Raw genomic sequence first — 13,708 nt, 5'->3', positions numbered from 1 at the left:
GGCAGAAAAACCCAAGAGAACAAGTCAACTGATGCATGGACAGATTTGCTCTACATACCAAGAGTTCTTCTCTATTTCCAAATGTTCTGGGTAGACACAGATGATTTGGAGGTTGTCCAGCTAAAACTTTGTATGAAAAAAAAATGTTGCTATAATTAAAAACCTTTCAGGTGCAAGTAACCTTTTCCAAATAATTCACTTGTGATTTATACTTGAAGCCATATATAATATAACATTACTTAAGGCTGGAGAGTGGGAGGAGGAGAAACTAAGCTCTGCTGTAAGGATCAGTTATCAGAATATTGCTGACTTCACAACCCACTTGGGCTTTTTTCCAGGCAACACTTGATGTATTTATAGGCTTGTAATTTGGTTACCTATCACTTAGCGATATGTGTCACCCATGAAATATATGCACAGAGACCAAATGAACTAATTATAAAGGTAAAGTGCAGGTGGGAGGGCCCTGTTCAGACCCCCGTTTAACAACAGTGGCAAATTGTTGGGAGAGGAGGATTTATCATTAAATGACTTTAAGACTCAAATCACAGAACTGTTGAGTCTGATTTTTGGGGATTTCTCAGGTTTCTCCTGCCAAGCTAGACTCCCTACCTTGGGGTTACAGTTTTCCAGTTTGATGTGGTAGGTTTATTTCATGGAGTGGGCATGGGCAGTGGTGGAAAGAATGGTAAAGAAGGCTGGGAAGGCTAGTTGAGCTCTGTGAGTTGCCATTTGTGGTAACTTAGTTTTTAAAAATATATATATATTTGTTATTAGAGAAGTTGTGAGCTTACAAAACCATCATCCATAATGTGCAGAATTCTCATATATCACCCCGCCACCTAAACCTTGTATTGTTGTGGAACATTTGTCACAGATTATGAAAGAACATCATCAAAATACTGCTATGGTCCATAGCTTACATTTGGTGTATTTTGTCCATTTATCCCCCTATTATTGGCATCATGTATTAGCATTGTAAATTTGTTACAGCTCATAAGAAAACACTCTCGTATTTGTACTGTTAACCACAGTCCATCGTCCACCACATGGTTCACTGTGTTTTTTACAATGCTTTGCACAATACCTCGAAAGTATGCACTCAGTGGCTCTTAGTTTCATCACAGAGTTGTGCAGTCATTGCCTCAGTAAATTTCTGAACATTTTCCTTAGTCCAATGGAAAAAAATCCCATCCCCCTGTTATTGGCCCTTAACATTGATATAGTACCTTCTTTAACATTGATGCAAGAATACTACAATATTGCTGTTAACTATAATAGTTCATAAGTTATATTAATTGTATTTTTCCACGTGTCACCACATTCTTACCACCTTATAATAGTGATGTATATTTGTTCTAGTTCATAGAAGAACTTCTTGTATTTGTACTATTAATGTGATAATTTTGCTTCAGGAGTAACATTCTGACACAGCTGTGAGAAATTACATTTTATTAATTAAGTTGTTTTTAAGCCTTCACATTCTTTCTTTTCCCTGGAATGATTTTCCTCTCTAAACTCTACCTGGAGCGACCCAGTCCAGGTCTCAAAACCTATTTCAAAAGCTACTTCCTCCATGGAACCCATGCCTCAAACTTTCTTTCAAGTATATACTACCATATTAAATTCAAACTGAAGTATTATATTTAGGAGAAAGAAAAATTTCAAGTCAAAATTGAACACAGAATCAAGCAAAGGTATGTTTAAGGTTATTTCATCAATTATTTTTAAAGCTTTTCTCAGTGACTTGTGAAACTCTGGTTTCCACCTAGTACTGAGTGGAATGAATTAGTTACTTTTAGGACAGATGGCGTACTTTCCTCCCCCTTTGCTTGTCCTTACACAAAAAAGAAAAAAACCCAGCTGTTGGGGAATTTTCTTAAGCAAAGTTGTGTAGTCAAAGCCAATTAGAACTGGAAAATTAATTCACTTTGCTCTAAATTTGGATGCAGTGTTTTATCTCTCAACTTAACTGAGTGGTCCCTTTCAGCTATGGAAACCTACCTTCAAGATATTTTGGCAGCAAAGAAACCCAAAGCCAGATTAGTTATTAAATTACAAACAGGGAGTCACAGTGTTTCAAAGCAAGCTCAACACAAGATGATGCTTTCATGCTATTTAAAAGACTCACTCTAAGCCTTCATTTGGAAGCTGGATAGTCACTAAATAAACCCCAGAAGGTGGCTGTATACTCTTTTGTGGAGGTAGGGTCATATCTGGCCATAGAAATGATGAAGTCCCTGCTGCCAGTGCTGAGCATGGCTGCTGGCAAGTTTTGGTAATGGTGATACAGGTGCTGTCGGTGATCACTAGAATTATAGTCAACCCCTGACTTCAGGGCTCTAGATTGGAAAGACTCAGCTACATCCAAACAAATCAGGGCAATGTACCCTCCTGTACCTACATTTCTTTCATTGTACCAAAGACTTCTTTCTGAGATCAAGATGCCATGCATTCAGTCATTTAAGAAATTGTTGAATGTGGATTATATTCTAGGTACTATTCAAGGTGGAAAGAAATGAATATGATCTGTTTCCACCAAGCTCCTATCTTATTCAGGCTAGTGTGGTTATGACTTGTTCTTGGTGAGCTTATAGGGGGTCTTAGAGATAAACAGCAGCTTTTTCTAAACTGCTCATGCATCATTTTTGAAGATGATTTTTAAAAATTAAATAATACATGGACGTGATTTTAAAAACCAAATGTTATGGAAGGGCTTATATTGAAAAGTACCATTATTGTAGCCCACTCCTTCACCCCTTGGAGGTCCACACTTTTAACAATTTTTGCCTTTAGGTCTTTTGGTTGGTAATTCCCGTATCTCTAAAAATATGCATTTTGTGGATTCTTGATTCACCCACTATAGACACTTTATATTGATGTACTGCTATGGTAGATGCAAATTTAGCTCATTCACCAATCCTACCTCTCCCTCTTTGTAATATATCATTATTTTTGGTTCTTTTAATGGTTACCTTTGTATCTCAAAATAATGTACTTGCATCTCTTTCTGGTCCATCAAATATTGACATAATCTCTTGACCATCCATTAGGTAAACTGAGGCTATTGTTACCCTCACCCCACCCTCCTGCTACTTTTTTTCTTTTTATATAACCCCTTCATCTCTTGCTTGTCTCAGTTGTAACTTTGCTTTCACAATGGCAAGGTTGATAATATTTATACTGTTATGTAACATAATGATTCTCAAAAGTCATATAGAAATTATCCATTCTAGGGTTTTCAGAGGGCTTACATCAAGATCTTAACCATAATTTCTGGAAATGCCCCTCTTTGAATCCTGGAACATTATTTTGTTTACAGTATTCTAGTATTTCTCTTCGCAGACTATGGATCCTTAAAGGTTATTGAAGCCGATTCTGAGCTCTAATCTAGAAGCCCTTTTAGTGTGCCTGGCTTAGAGCTGGGGCTGATTTAAAGTTGCTCAACGTTCTTTTAATTACTTCTCCTTTTCCTCTTGATATTTTCATCTAGGTTTCTGCACTTGAAGATCATCCTTGATGGGTTGGACAAGAAAGTAAGTGACTTACCTCTGCCATCTTGTATCATGAGTCCACTTTCCCTGGGGGAAGGCCTACATCGGACCTTCCTTATTCTTTTTACCTGAACACAAATTTAACCATCTCTCTATGGTTTTACATTACCCCAGCCCTCAGTTCTTCCCTTGTGAAAATGAAGTCTTGGGTTGATTGTGTGCCAATAGTGAGAAATTTGGTTTTGAGTTTTTATCTTGCTGGATTCATACCATGACAATACCACTATTTTAAAAAGAACTTTTTGATGTTCAAATTATTTTGCCTATATTGTGTCAATTAAGCTCCACAACTCAAATTCAGAGAGGTTGAAGAGCTTGACTAAGGTCACAGCTTTTATGTGATGGAGCCAGCCCAGCAACTCAGGCTCTGGACCTCTTCCCTTCCACTCTAACATGCTACTGGTACAAGCTCTCACCATCAACAAAGCTTTGTAAGTAAACCAAATCCTTCTTATCATAATATGAACCTATTAATTTTCACTTTTTTTGGAAATATACATTTTTTTTTCTTTATTAGAGAACTGGTGGGTTTATAGAACAATCATACATAAAATACAGTGAACTTATTTTATATTGTTTTATCTTCAGTGGATTAAAAAACAAGGTTATTAAATCATCCCTAAATTAAAGGATTATCCCCAAATGGTAGGTTTATCTCATGTGGTCTTAATAGTGGAAGCGCTTAGGAGAAAACACTGAAGGAGGTCAACAAGTTTCAGAAAAGGTTTGAATTACATGATCACACTTCTTATGTCCAAGTAAAATGTATGTGTGGATGTGTGCACGTGTATGTTTCTTGAAGCTGACATGATAATCCCTGAATTGTCCTTTTGTCCACTTCTATCCAATATGTTGAAACCTTTTCAACCCAAATTATAACATTATTCTGAAAGATGTAAAACTGCAAATTTGGGTGTTCACAGGTATCAAAATCTCCTGGAAGAAATATCAACTACATTTCTATATCTGTTCTGTTCATGGACCATCCAAATGGCACCTTCTTTCAACCTTGTTTTCAGTGATGTGTTCTTTCTTTGGGTGAACTGTGAGGAACAGGTCTGTGGATCTAAAACGGACTGGGCCTCTGGTCTGACTTAGATGCAGGTGCAAAAGTCAGTATCAAAGTTGTGGTGAGGCTAAGTTACAGGGAAAATAGCTGACAAGTGCAAAGAGGTTGAGGCAAGTCCTGGAACAGGTGGGCTTGGGTTCTGAAACAGGGAGGCCCTTAACTTGGAGGTAGGAGAAAAGTCTGATCTACGTGTTCAAAAAAGTGACTTAAATAAATAAGCCACTTTTATCAGGAGATGGCCAAAATTTATGTTTCTCATGCCACCCCCAAAGAAGAATCTGCTTGTTCTAAAGGGCTGGGGTCTTAGAGTTGGTTTGCTTATCCAGTCAGGAGGATGTCCTCTTCAGTGCAGCCTTCCCTAGACCAATGTCTGTGGGCTAAGGCTGAGCCTACCAAAGGAGTTTACATCTGCCAGAGTTCAGGTTTTCAATTCACCATAACTTGGAGAAGGTAGATTACCTAGGATCACTGTGTTTCCTTTCACTGTAGGTTTTCTCCACAGAAGTTTGCAATCCCTGGCCTGGAATGGGATTTACCAGAGACATCCAGTTTTAGCTTTTGATGAGCTTGAATCTTCTCCCAGAGTGAATGTGCTCTACCTTGATACTCATTTTATGAGCCTGAATCATCAGGTTTTAAGGCCATAATTGACTTTATGGGTTCCAGAAAATTGCATTTATTCACTTGTGATTTTCATTAAAGCTAAATAACAACTATATACTTCAAATATTTATAAAATAAGTCAACTGCATTTGATTTATTTCCAAATTTGGAAGTTTGTCAGACCATACCTGATGAAGAAAACATCAGAAATATGCATACCCATCTAGATACTACTTCATACTAAATGTTGTTTGATAGTCCAATCATTCCATTAAACAGATATTATTGAATGCCTAATACTAGACACTGAGGTTATAAGAATGAATAAGATACAGTCTCTTCCTTCAAGAATCCCATGGAACTGGAGAGGCAGTGAATTTCCACAGAACAGGGTGATAAATACTCTGACCATTTTGTTTTGCATTAGAGTTTCAGCCCAGCTCTGCAGCCAATATTGCCTTCTAAATGGGAGTCTATTAAAATGACCAAATAGGTGTGTATTTGTTTCTTTAGGTGTACTATTTCATAGCATGCAATTATTTTGCTATATCTCTGTGTGTCCTATATTCCCAAAGAGACTAAAATGGTTTGACCTGTGTTCCTCACTGACTCAGAAGTACATACAGATACTGTATATTGTTAAATTTGAAGTGCCAAAGAAGAGTTTTTCAATTTGGAATTTAATCAACCAATGTTTATTTCTGTGGGGAGAACTAAGTACATAAGATATTTTTCAATTTTAGATTTTTCCCCTTTCTGGAAAAAAAAAAAGAGACTGCTATATAATTAGCATAATCATTTTTTTCAAAGGTGATCAGGAATTAGTTTTAGGCAAGTTTCTATTTAATGTATTTTCCTGAATGCATATTTATTATATTCATTTAAATCCCCAAATGAGAATTCAAAGTATGTGTGTGTGTATGTGGCTGGTCCCCATTACTTTCTAAAGCATCAGTGTAATCCCTTTTTCCTATTCGCTATTATTCACTTGGTTCTTCTTACAATATGCATAGAAGGAGAAAAACATTTATAGATCACTTAAAACATTTTATTAGAAGAAAGGGAACAAATTAGCACACTTGAATCACTAGCTTTGCAGAGGAGAATGAGCGGAAGATATATTTAATCTTTCATCAAAGACTATTTGAAATTACTAATATACAGTTCCACTCAGAACAAGGCTAAATGAGTTATTAGAACATTTAAACATGATCATCATTGTTTTTATTAGCAGCATTATTCCTTACTCTTTTGTTAGAAAAATACCCTGCAGTGTGTGCAGATCTGTTTAATTGCAATGCTTTTAAATTTTCTCTCAAATGTAGTTGACTTATTTTATAAATATTTGAAGTACATAATTGCTGTTTTGCTTTAATGAAAATCACAAATGTATTTAGATAATCTTCGGGGCTAGAACGCATTTGCTCCTGTGTCAAGAGAGGAGGAGACATAAGTATGACCTATTGGCTCTACTGACTGTGACCCTGAGCCCCTTTCCACCTCGTGACCCTTCTTTGTACATTTTCACAAGGAACGGCTACAGGATGTAGTAAAAAGTTGTGGCATCAGTCAGGCCTGGGCTCCACGCCCAGTTCTTTGACTTACTAGGTAGGTGACCTTGGGCAAGTTCTTTACCTTCTTTGCCCCTCCGTAATGTTTTATAAAATTATTTGAGTATAATAATATCAAACTTGCCAGCTTGATAGAAGAATAGGTAATATTTAGCACCTGGCAGAGGGACAGATAAATAGAAAGTACTCAATAAATGTCAATTTTCCTTCCTGTTGTCTACTTTTAATTGATAGAAGAGGATTGCTAAGGAGATCTTCAAGGTCTGACCCCAGAAATCTGCGGAGACTTTATTATTTAATCCAGGACACCATCCCTTCTGTCTGCTTTGTAGAGAAGCATGTCTTTATCCATATGCATCCCCGTCTTTAGGGTTCGACAGTGATTACAATAGCAAACCTGAACATATCGTGCTTATCTGCAACAGGGAAAAAGTGGAGCAGATGTAGAATTTGGGGCTTAGCTAAGGGTGCTGGGAAGTTTGCATGAGGTGGGTTAGCTGGGAATCCAGGGAAGCAGATGTTTTTGCAAGGAAATGACCTCAGGGTCCAGGAACCCAGAGCGAATGGTCCTTCTTATTGGGGCGGAAGGAACCATATGTATTTGCAAAGAATCCACCCCATAGCCAATGATCCTTATTGCTCCTTGAAAATGTCTGTGGGAAATTATCCATGTTCCTGTCACTTAATCCTGCAATGCTCACTGATACTTTGAAATGAAACTGATTGCTTCAGTTGACGACAGTCGGGGGATGTCCCCTACAGACCTATCTTTCTTAAGCCCTTGTGCTGGAGAAGGTGAGCTGCAGGCATGAGTGAATGTGGCTTTCACATGATGCTGTCCTCCTGGCAGCACAAAAGTAACTCTGCCTTGAATGCAGGGTCTTAAAAATATGGAATATACAGTACTTCCCCTGGTATTGCTGCCTACAGAATGAGTAGAGTTTTCTTAACTTTGTTGCTATGTGTCCCATACTACTTCCTGAGCCGATTTCAACCCAGAGTTTGGAGGTGGGTTGATGAGGCAGTGAGTCCTAGTCTCTATTGGCCTTGAGTCATGTCTGAGGTCTGGAGCCACCAAAGGCTGACCTGGGTATTTCTGTCCATTCCAGGATGAGTTTATGTGACTGCCAGATCTTCCTGGGAGTGGAAATCATTTCTGTATTTCTCACATAGCCCAGAGCAAGGTTTTAACTGCAAAACAATTGCTCATTAAATACTTTTTGCATACACAAATATCTGTTTGGGATGGGCTCTTTTCATATTTGTGGACAGCTGTGCTTTCCACTGTCATCATCATCATCATTGTGATTGCTATCAACAGGAAACATATATGAGCACTACCCAAGGTAGTGCAAAGAAAAATTACAGACACAATCTAAATAGAATTCTGAATCTGGAGGGAAGAGAGCAAGTCTTAATTGACTTTTTTTTTTTTTTTTTTGAGGTACCTGGGGACCAAGACCAGGATCTGATACGTGGGAAGTTGGTGCTCAACCACTGAGTCACATTGGCTCCTCTGGATTGGCTCCTTTGTTTGCTCGTTGTTTGTTTTTTTTTGTTTGTTTGTTTTTTTAGGAGGCACCAGGGATAGAACCTGCGACTTCCCATGTGGGAAGCAGGCGCTCAACTACTTGAGCCAAATCTGCTCCCCTTTAATTGACTTTTTATTCTAGAGTCTCACATAGTCCTGGAACATAGTGGGACACAATAGATTGTTGAATGATGACTGCAAGAGGGAATGTAGAATAAGGACAGATGGGAGAAAAAGCTTCATTATGAAGCAAACTTTCCCATTCCCATTTTTCTTTCTTTTTATCAAACCACCTTCCCTGCACCTCCTACCCCGCACCTGAAAAAATTCTGTTTTTCCTTAGTTTCAGAAAGGAGTGTACAGTTCATATAATCTGGTGAGCAGGATATAGCACAGATTTAACATTAGGGTTTCGACTGCCTTGAAATTCACAGAGAGAAGCATTCTTCCTAATATTAGAAATAGATCAGTGCCCTGCTTCTGCCCTTTCTCTGTGCCCAGAACACCCACTGAAGTCAGGGGAAGCTGGGGGGCTTGGAACGGCGGAACGGGGGCCTTTGTCTATTGACTGGAGTTTCATTCTATCACTTCACTCCGTAAGGCGATTCTTGAAAATGTACCCGTTTATAATGCTGTTAATAACGGTATTTCTTTCCTAATCATTATGATTAAGCCGTTGGTGCTGCCAGGCGCCTGCAGCTCCCATCACAAAGCGCTGAGCAATTCTGCTTTACCGTTTGACTGCACTGAGATACTCGGACTGACTGTGCCAGAGGAATTGCTGCTGATTTTCCCTTCTCCTGTCAGTTGATTTAAATTCATACTGAAAACAGAGAATAAAGTTTAAAATAATATTCAAAATCATAAAAGCCATTCTTCAGTTAAGGAACAGTAAGTCAGCTTCCCTTTTATTAAACTTTTCCCAAAGAAAGTTTTATGATCAAAATGTCACAGTTGGTTTTTTCCACAATTCCTCTTCTTCCTCCCCGAGTGCCTCATGACCCAACCATTCAGCACAGCCTGCAATTCCTGAATGCATTCATTCTCCCCGTTGTATGTACTGCAAAAATGCCCCACATCTCTTCAGCTTGACGTTTGCTCCCAGTGTTCCAGTTCACACCTGGCGGTATCACAGAGCAGCTAAGAGTACAAGGTCTGCAGAAAGACCGTCCAGTTTTGAGCCCCAGCTCTGCCATTTACTGGCTGGGTGGCCTTGGGCAAATGACGACTTCACTAAGCCTTTGCTTCTTCATATGAAAATCATGACAAAAATAGTGCCTATCTTCTATGTTGGCGATGAAGATGAAAACTTTCTCAGGGCATTAAAAATGCTCAATAAATGGAAGTTTTTTTTACTATGAAAAAGAGAAAAAAAACAGTCCTATCATCCAGAAGCTGGTCTGGCACTTTCAGGGAGACCTTGGCATCTATATTGAACATAACTTCACGAGCATCAATATCAGACAAGGCCCCTCTGTGTCCATGACAGGTTAAGACAAAAACAAAACCACTGCACAAGTCACGTCTATACACAGACAAAACATGAATATTGTCAAAGAACAAAAATGACCAAATATCCCCCTATCCTGGTTAATATGTGAGACTGCTGCCTTTTTAAAACCAGTTACAGATTTAAACTCAGTCTAGTCTCCCCTTCGTCTAGGTAAGGTTTATTTAGATATCCAGTCATGGAATTCCCCCCAGTTCCTGACAGCATCCAACCCAGAGCAAAGTCTCCTTCCTTAATCTCTTCCCCAAATCACAGTCACTTATTGAGGCACCCCATGGCTCCTCATTCTGTGTGTTCATCTTGCTGCAACATGCAACCAACTCAACTTATTCAACTACAGAGTGTTTCTGGTTTCTGGTGGCTATTGATCGAAAGATGTATTAGTCAGCCAAAAGGAGTGCTGATGCAAAATATCAGAAATTGGTTGGTTTTTACAAAGGGTATTTATTTGGGGTAGAAGCTTACAGTTACCAGGCCATAAAGCATAAGTTACTGCCCTCACTGAAGTCTTTTGTCATGTGTTGGAGCAAGATGGCTGCCGACATCTACCAGGATTCGCAGGGCTTGCTTCTTTCCAGGCTCAGGGTTCCTCTCTTCCTGGGGTTTGCTTCTATTTCCTCACGACCAGCTTCACTGTGTGCTTATTTCCTGGGTCTCCAGCTCAAGATTCCAGCATCAAAACTCCAACATCGAAACTCCAACATTGTCCTTTGCCATGTCTTTTATTTGTGAATACCCACCCACCAAGGAGTGGGGACTGAACACCCTATGGATGTGGCCCAATCAAAGCCCTAATCATAATTTAATCATGCCCAGGTACAGACCAGTTTACAAACATAATCCAGTGTTTATTTTTGGAATTCATGAACCATATCAAACTGCTACAGAAGGCATTGACAATTATTATTCCTTTTATTTTATTTTTTTGTCTTTATTTTTTTAATGTTACATTTTTTTAATGTCCCCATATACCCCCCACCCCATTCATCCCACTCCTCCCCCCATAGCGACAACCTCCTCAATCATCATGGGACATTCATTGCATTTGGTGAATACATCTCTGAGCACCGCTGCACCTCATGGTCAATGGTCCACATCATAGCCCACACTCTCCCCCAGTCCATCCAGTGGGCCATGGAGGACATACAATGTCCGGTAACTGTCCTTGCAGCACCACTCAGGACAACTCCAAGTCCCGAAAACGCCCCCATATCACATCTCTTCCTCCCACTTGAGTCACAGGATTTAAGCTCTTATACCATGGAGTAAAGGAAAGGACACTTTGTGACCTTAGGCAAATCATTTGTCTGTTGGTTTTCTCATTTGTTAAATTAAGGGATTGGGCTCATGAATTCTATGGTAATTTTCAGCAGGAATATGCTATAGCTACGTGGGTCAGATCCTTATCAACAGTAGGAGTACTATAACAAAAATAATTAACATGGGAATGTTCATAGACTTTCTTTCTTTTCTGGCCTGCTGAAGAGAATCCTGTTATTACCAACCCAATTTCTCCCTTTCCCCCATCTCTTCATGAAAAAAGAGCTCTGTCCTTACAGGAGATAGGCTTATGTACTAGCCTGGGGGGTGGGGGGAGGAGAAGGAAAGAAAGGCACATGGGGTAGAAGAGGAGGTGTTCTGGGGATCAGAAAGTTGTAGAGAAAGTCATCAAAACTTCTGAAGGAAGTAGATGTGAGGAGACAAGGAAGAGAAATAATGTGTAGCTCATGCCTTTGGATCCCCTTTATTTCCTTAGAAAAAGGAAGTCAGTAATAGGATTGATTTTTAAATCATTTGGGTCGTTGAATTGTGCTCACTGAAGGGAGCTCTAATCAAAACCTGAACCAAGTGGGTCTCTGAGTTTACTAGGATTCAGGAATACATTTCAGAAACCACCAAAGAAGGGAATCTCTTCTTCCTGGAGGGTTTACCCTTTTATAGTTAATAAAGGGAAGAATAGCTTTTTTCTCCTCAAATATTTCAGTTGCTTCTGATCTCCTGAGGACCTATAGAGTCAAGCCCTGTGGGCGTGGGTAATAGACCTTGCTTAGATGGAGCAGGGTAGAACAGGAAGAAATTAGCATTATTGGTAGAAAGTGAGATAATTACTTATCTCCCTGGCAAGGGGTTCATGGAGGCTTAGTTAATTAAAGCTTTTAATTAGCTTGGAAACCCTAAGAATCTAATCTTTGTCAGATCCATATAATAGATTGACCAATCCTGGTTTGCCCTTGATGGCAGGGTTTTCCAGGATGTGGGACTTCCAATGCTAAAACCAGGATAGTTCTTGGCAAACTGGATGGTTGTTGCCCCAGTCTTCCTTTTCCCTCACAGTCTCAATTTTCCTTCCTTGTATTCTGCTGCAGATTGAATGCTTCTTTCTAACCTGTTCCTTGTACAGCAGACCTCTGCCAAATAATGGAGGCCTAGAACTGGAAGAGAGTCTCAGATGTAACGACGTTGTCCATTGCTTTCCACTGCATTTGATTCAGATGGTTAAATAGTCTCTTCCTAATCACATGCTGGGTAAGAAAGTCCACAGATAATGAACAGTCGTATGTTTATTCTAGCTACTTATAATCCTTACTATTTGCTGTCTGAATTGCTTTCATCTTTTTTTTTTCTTACAAGTTATTATGAGATTTGAAGAGAGATTGTGGTTGCCAAGATTTTTGCAGGGGAATCATGAGAGTATCCTAGAGTTTAGAACTGCAGAGTTCTAAATGTTAGGGGGGGATCCAAGGTTTTGGGGAAATTATTGCTTTGTATTGGGAAATTTTAAGTAACAGTTTTCAGGAATTACAGGGATAAACTGAGTGTTTGGGGAATTCCCCCAAACTGCCGTTAGAACCATAAGGAGTTTGGCTTGTCTTCTTTCCAAACAAGGTTGTTGGTATTTTGGATCCTCTAGTTTTGCTTAGAGATGGCTGAATTTACCTTTGGTTAGTTAATTCTTTATATCCTCATGATTACATCTTCTCCAGATACATGCGTAGATCTCAATAAAAATAAAGGTTCAAGAAATGGAATTCATTCTGTTTACTAAATATACAATCCTTTTCCATCTTACCCAGAATAAAGTATCTAATCTCAGTTGGCCAAACTGCTATTGAGTCCCTGTCACTTTAGCCTGAGTAAATCGTAGAGAACTGGTTCAGGTCCTCTAGAGAACTCTATCTGTCAAATTCTGGATTCCACACCTTGATTCAGTTTTAGACTATATATATATAAATAGTCTCTCTCTACATGATATTTATAAATAATAAAATATATTATATATAATAAATTGTTTTGTCCAAAAGAATAACCAATATATGCTTACCACAGTAAATTTAAAGTATATAGAAAATTAATGGGAAAAAGAAAATAACTTACCCTAGTTCTACCTAGAGACAATGACTGAATTTGGGAGTATTTTCTCCTGCTCTTTTTATATGGTTTTGATTGTTTCACATATTACAATTTTACACCCTACTTTTTTCACTTACAACGACAACATAAGCATTCCCCCTTTTACTATGAACTCTAAATTTTTAATAACAGTTTTGATGACTGCATAAAATTCCATGGGATGCTGTAGCATTTCAGGTAGGATAAAGCTTGCTGGGAGGAGGCTGTAACATACATATAGATACATTTAAATCGCATTCCCAAATTAATTAGGCAAGGACATAAAATCTTATTGGCAACAAAGTGCCCTCAGAGAGAGGGAGCAAATGGAGCACGTCTCAGCATAACTTCCCTTGTTCTGCACTGGTTTTAACACTTCAGAGTAGGTAAGGCTCTCCACAAACCTCTCCCCTCTATCACCTATTTTGTATCCCTCTTCTGGAAGAATAGACACCAACAGATTACTTTGTTGAAAATGAT

The 13,708-nt window shown here is 38.8% G+C and overlaps 1 long non-coding RNA gene across 2 annotated transcripts in view; it reads left to right on the top strand.

The window, feature by feature from the left end:
* LOC139438878 (uncharacterized) overlaps nucleotides 1-13,708 on the top strand; it is a 71,158-nt gene that overhangs the window by 37,564 nt on the left and 19,886 nt on the right. The window contains exons 2-3 of one of the 2 annotated variants that reach the window (XR_011648633.1): nucleotides 3,494-3,536; nucleotides 8,242-9,213. This is a non-coding gene — a long non-coding RNA (uncharacterized lncRNA). Of the gene's footprint in view, nucleotides 1-3,493; nucleotides 3,537-8,241; nucleotides 9,214-13,708 lie in introns of those variants that run through there. The other variant, XR_011648634.1, reaches the window with a different exon arrangement.

Source organism: Dasypus novemcinctus, chromosome 1 (genome assembly GCF_030445035.2).
Source record: "Dasypus novemcinctus isolate mDasNov1 chromosome 1, mDasNov1.1.hap2, whole genome shotgun sequence".
Lineage (NCBI taxonomy): Eukaryota > Metazoa > Chordata > Mammalia > Cingulata > Dasypodidae > Dasypus > Dasypus novemcinctus.
Note: the sequence above shows the minus strand (reverse complement) of the source record. Positions and strands in the feature narration are given on the sequence as shown.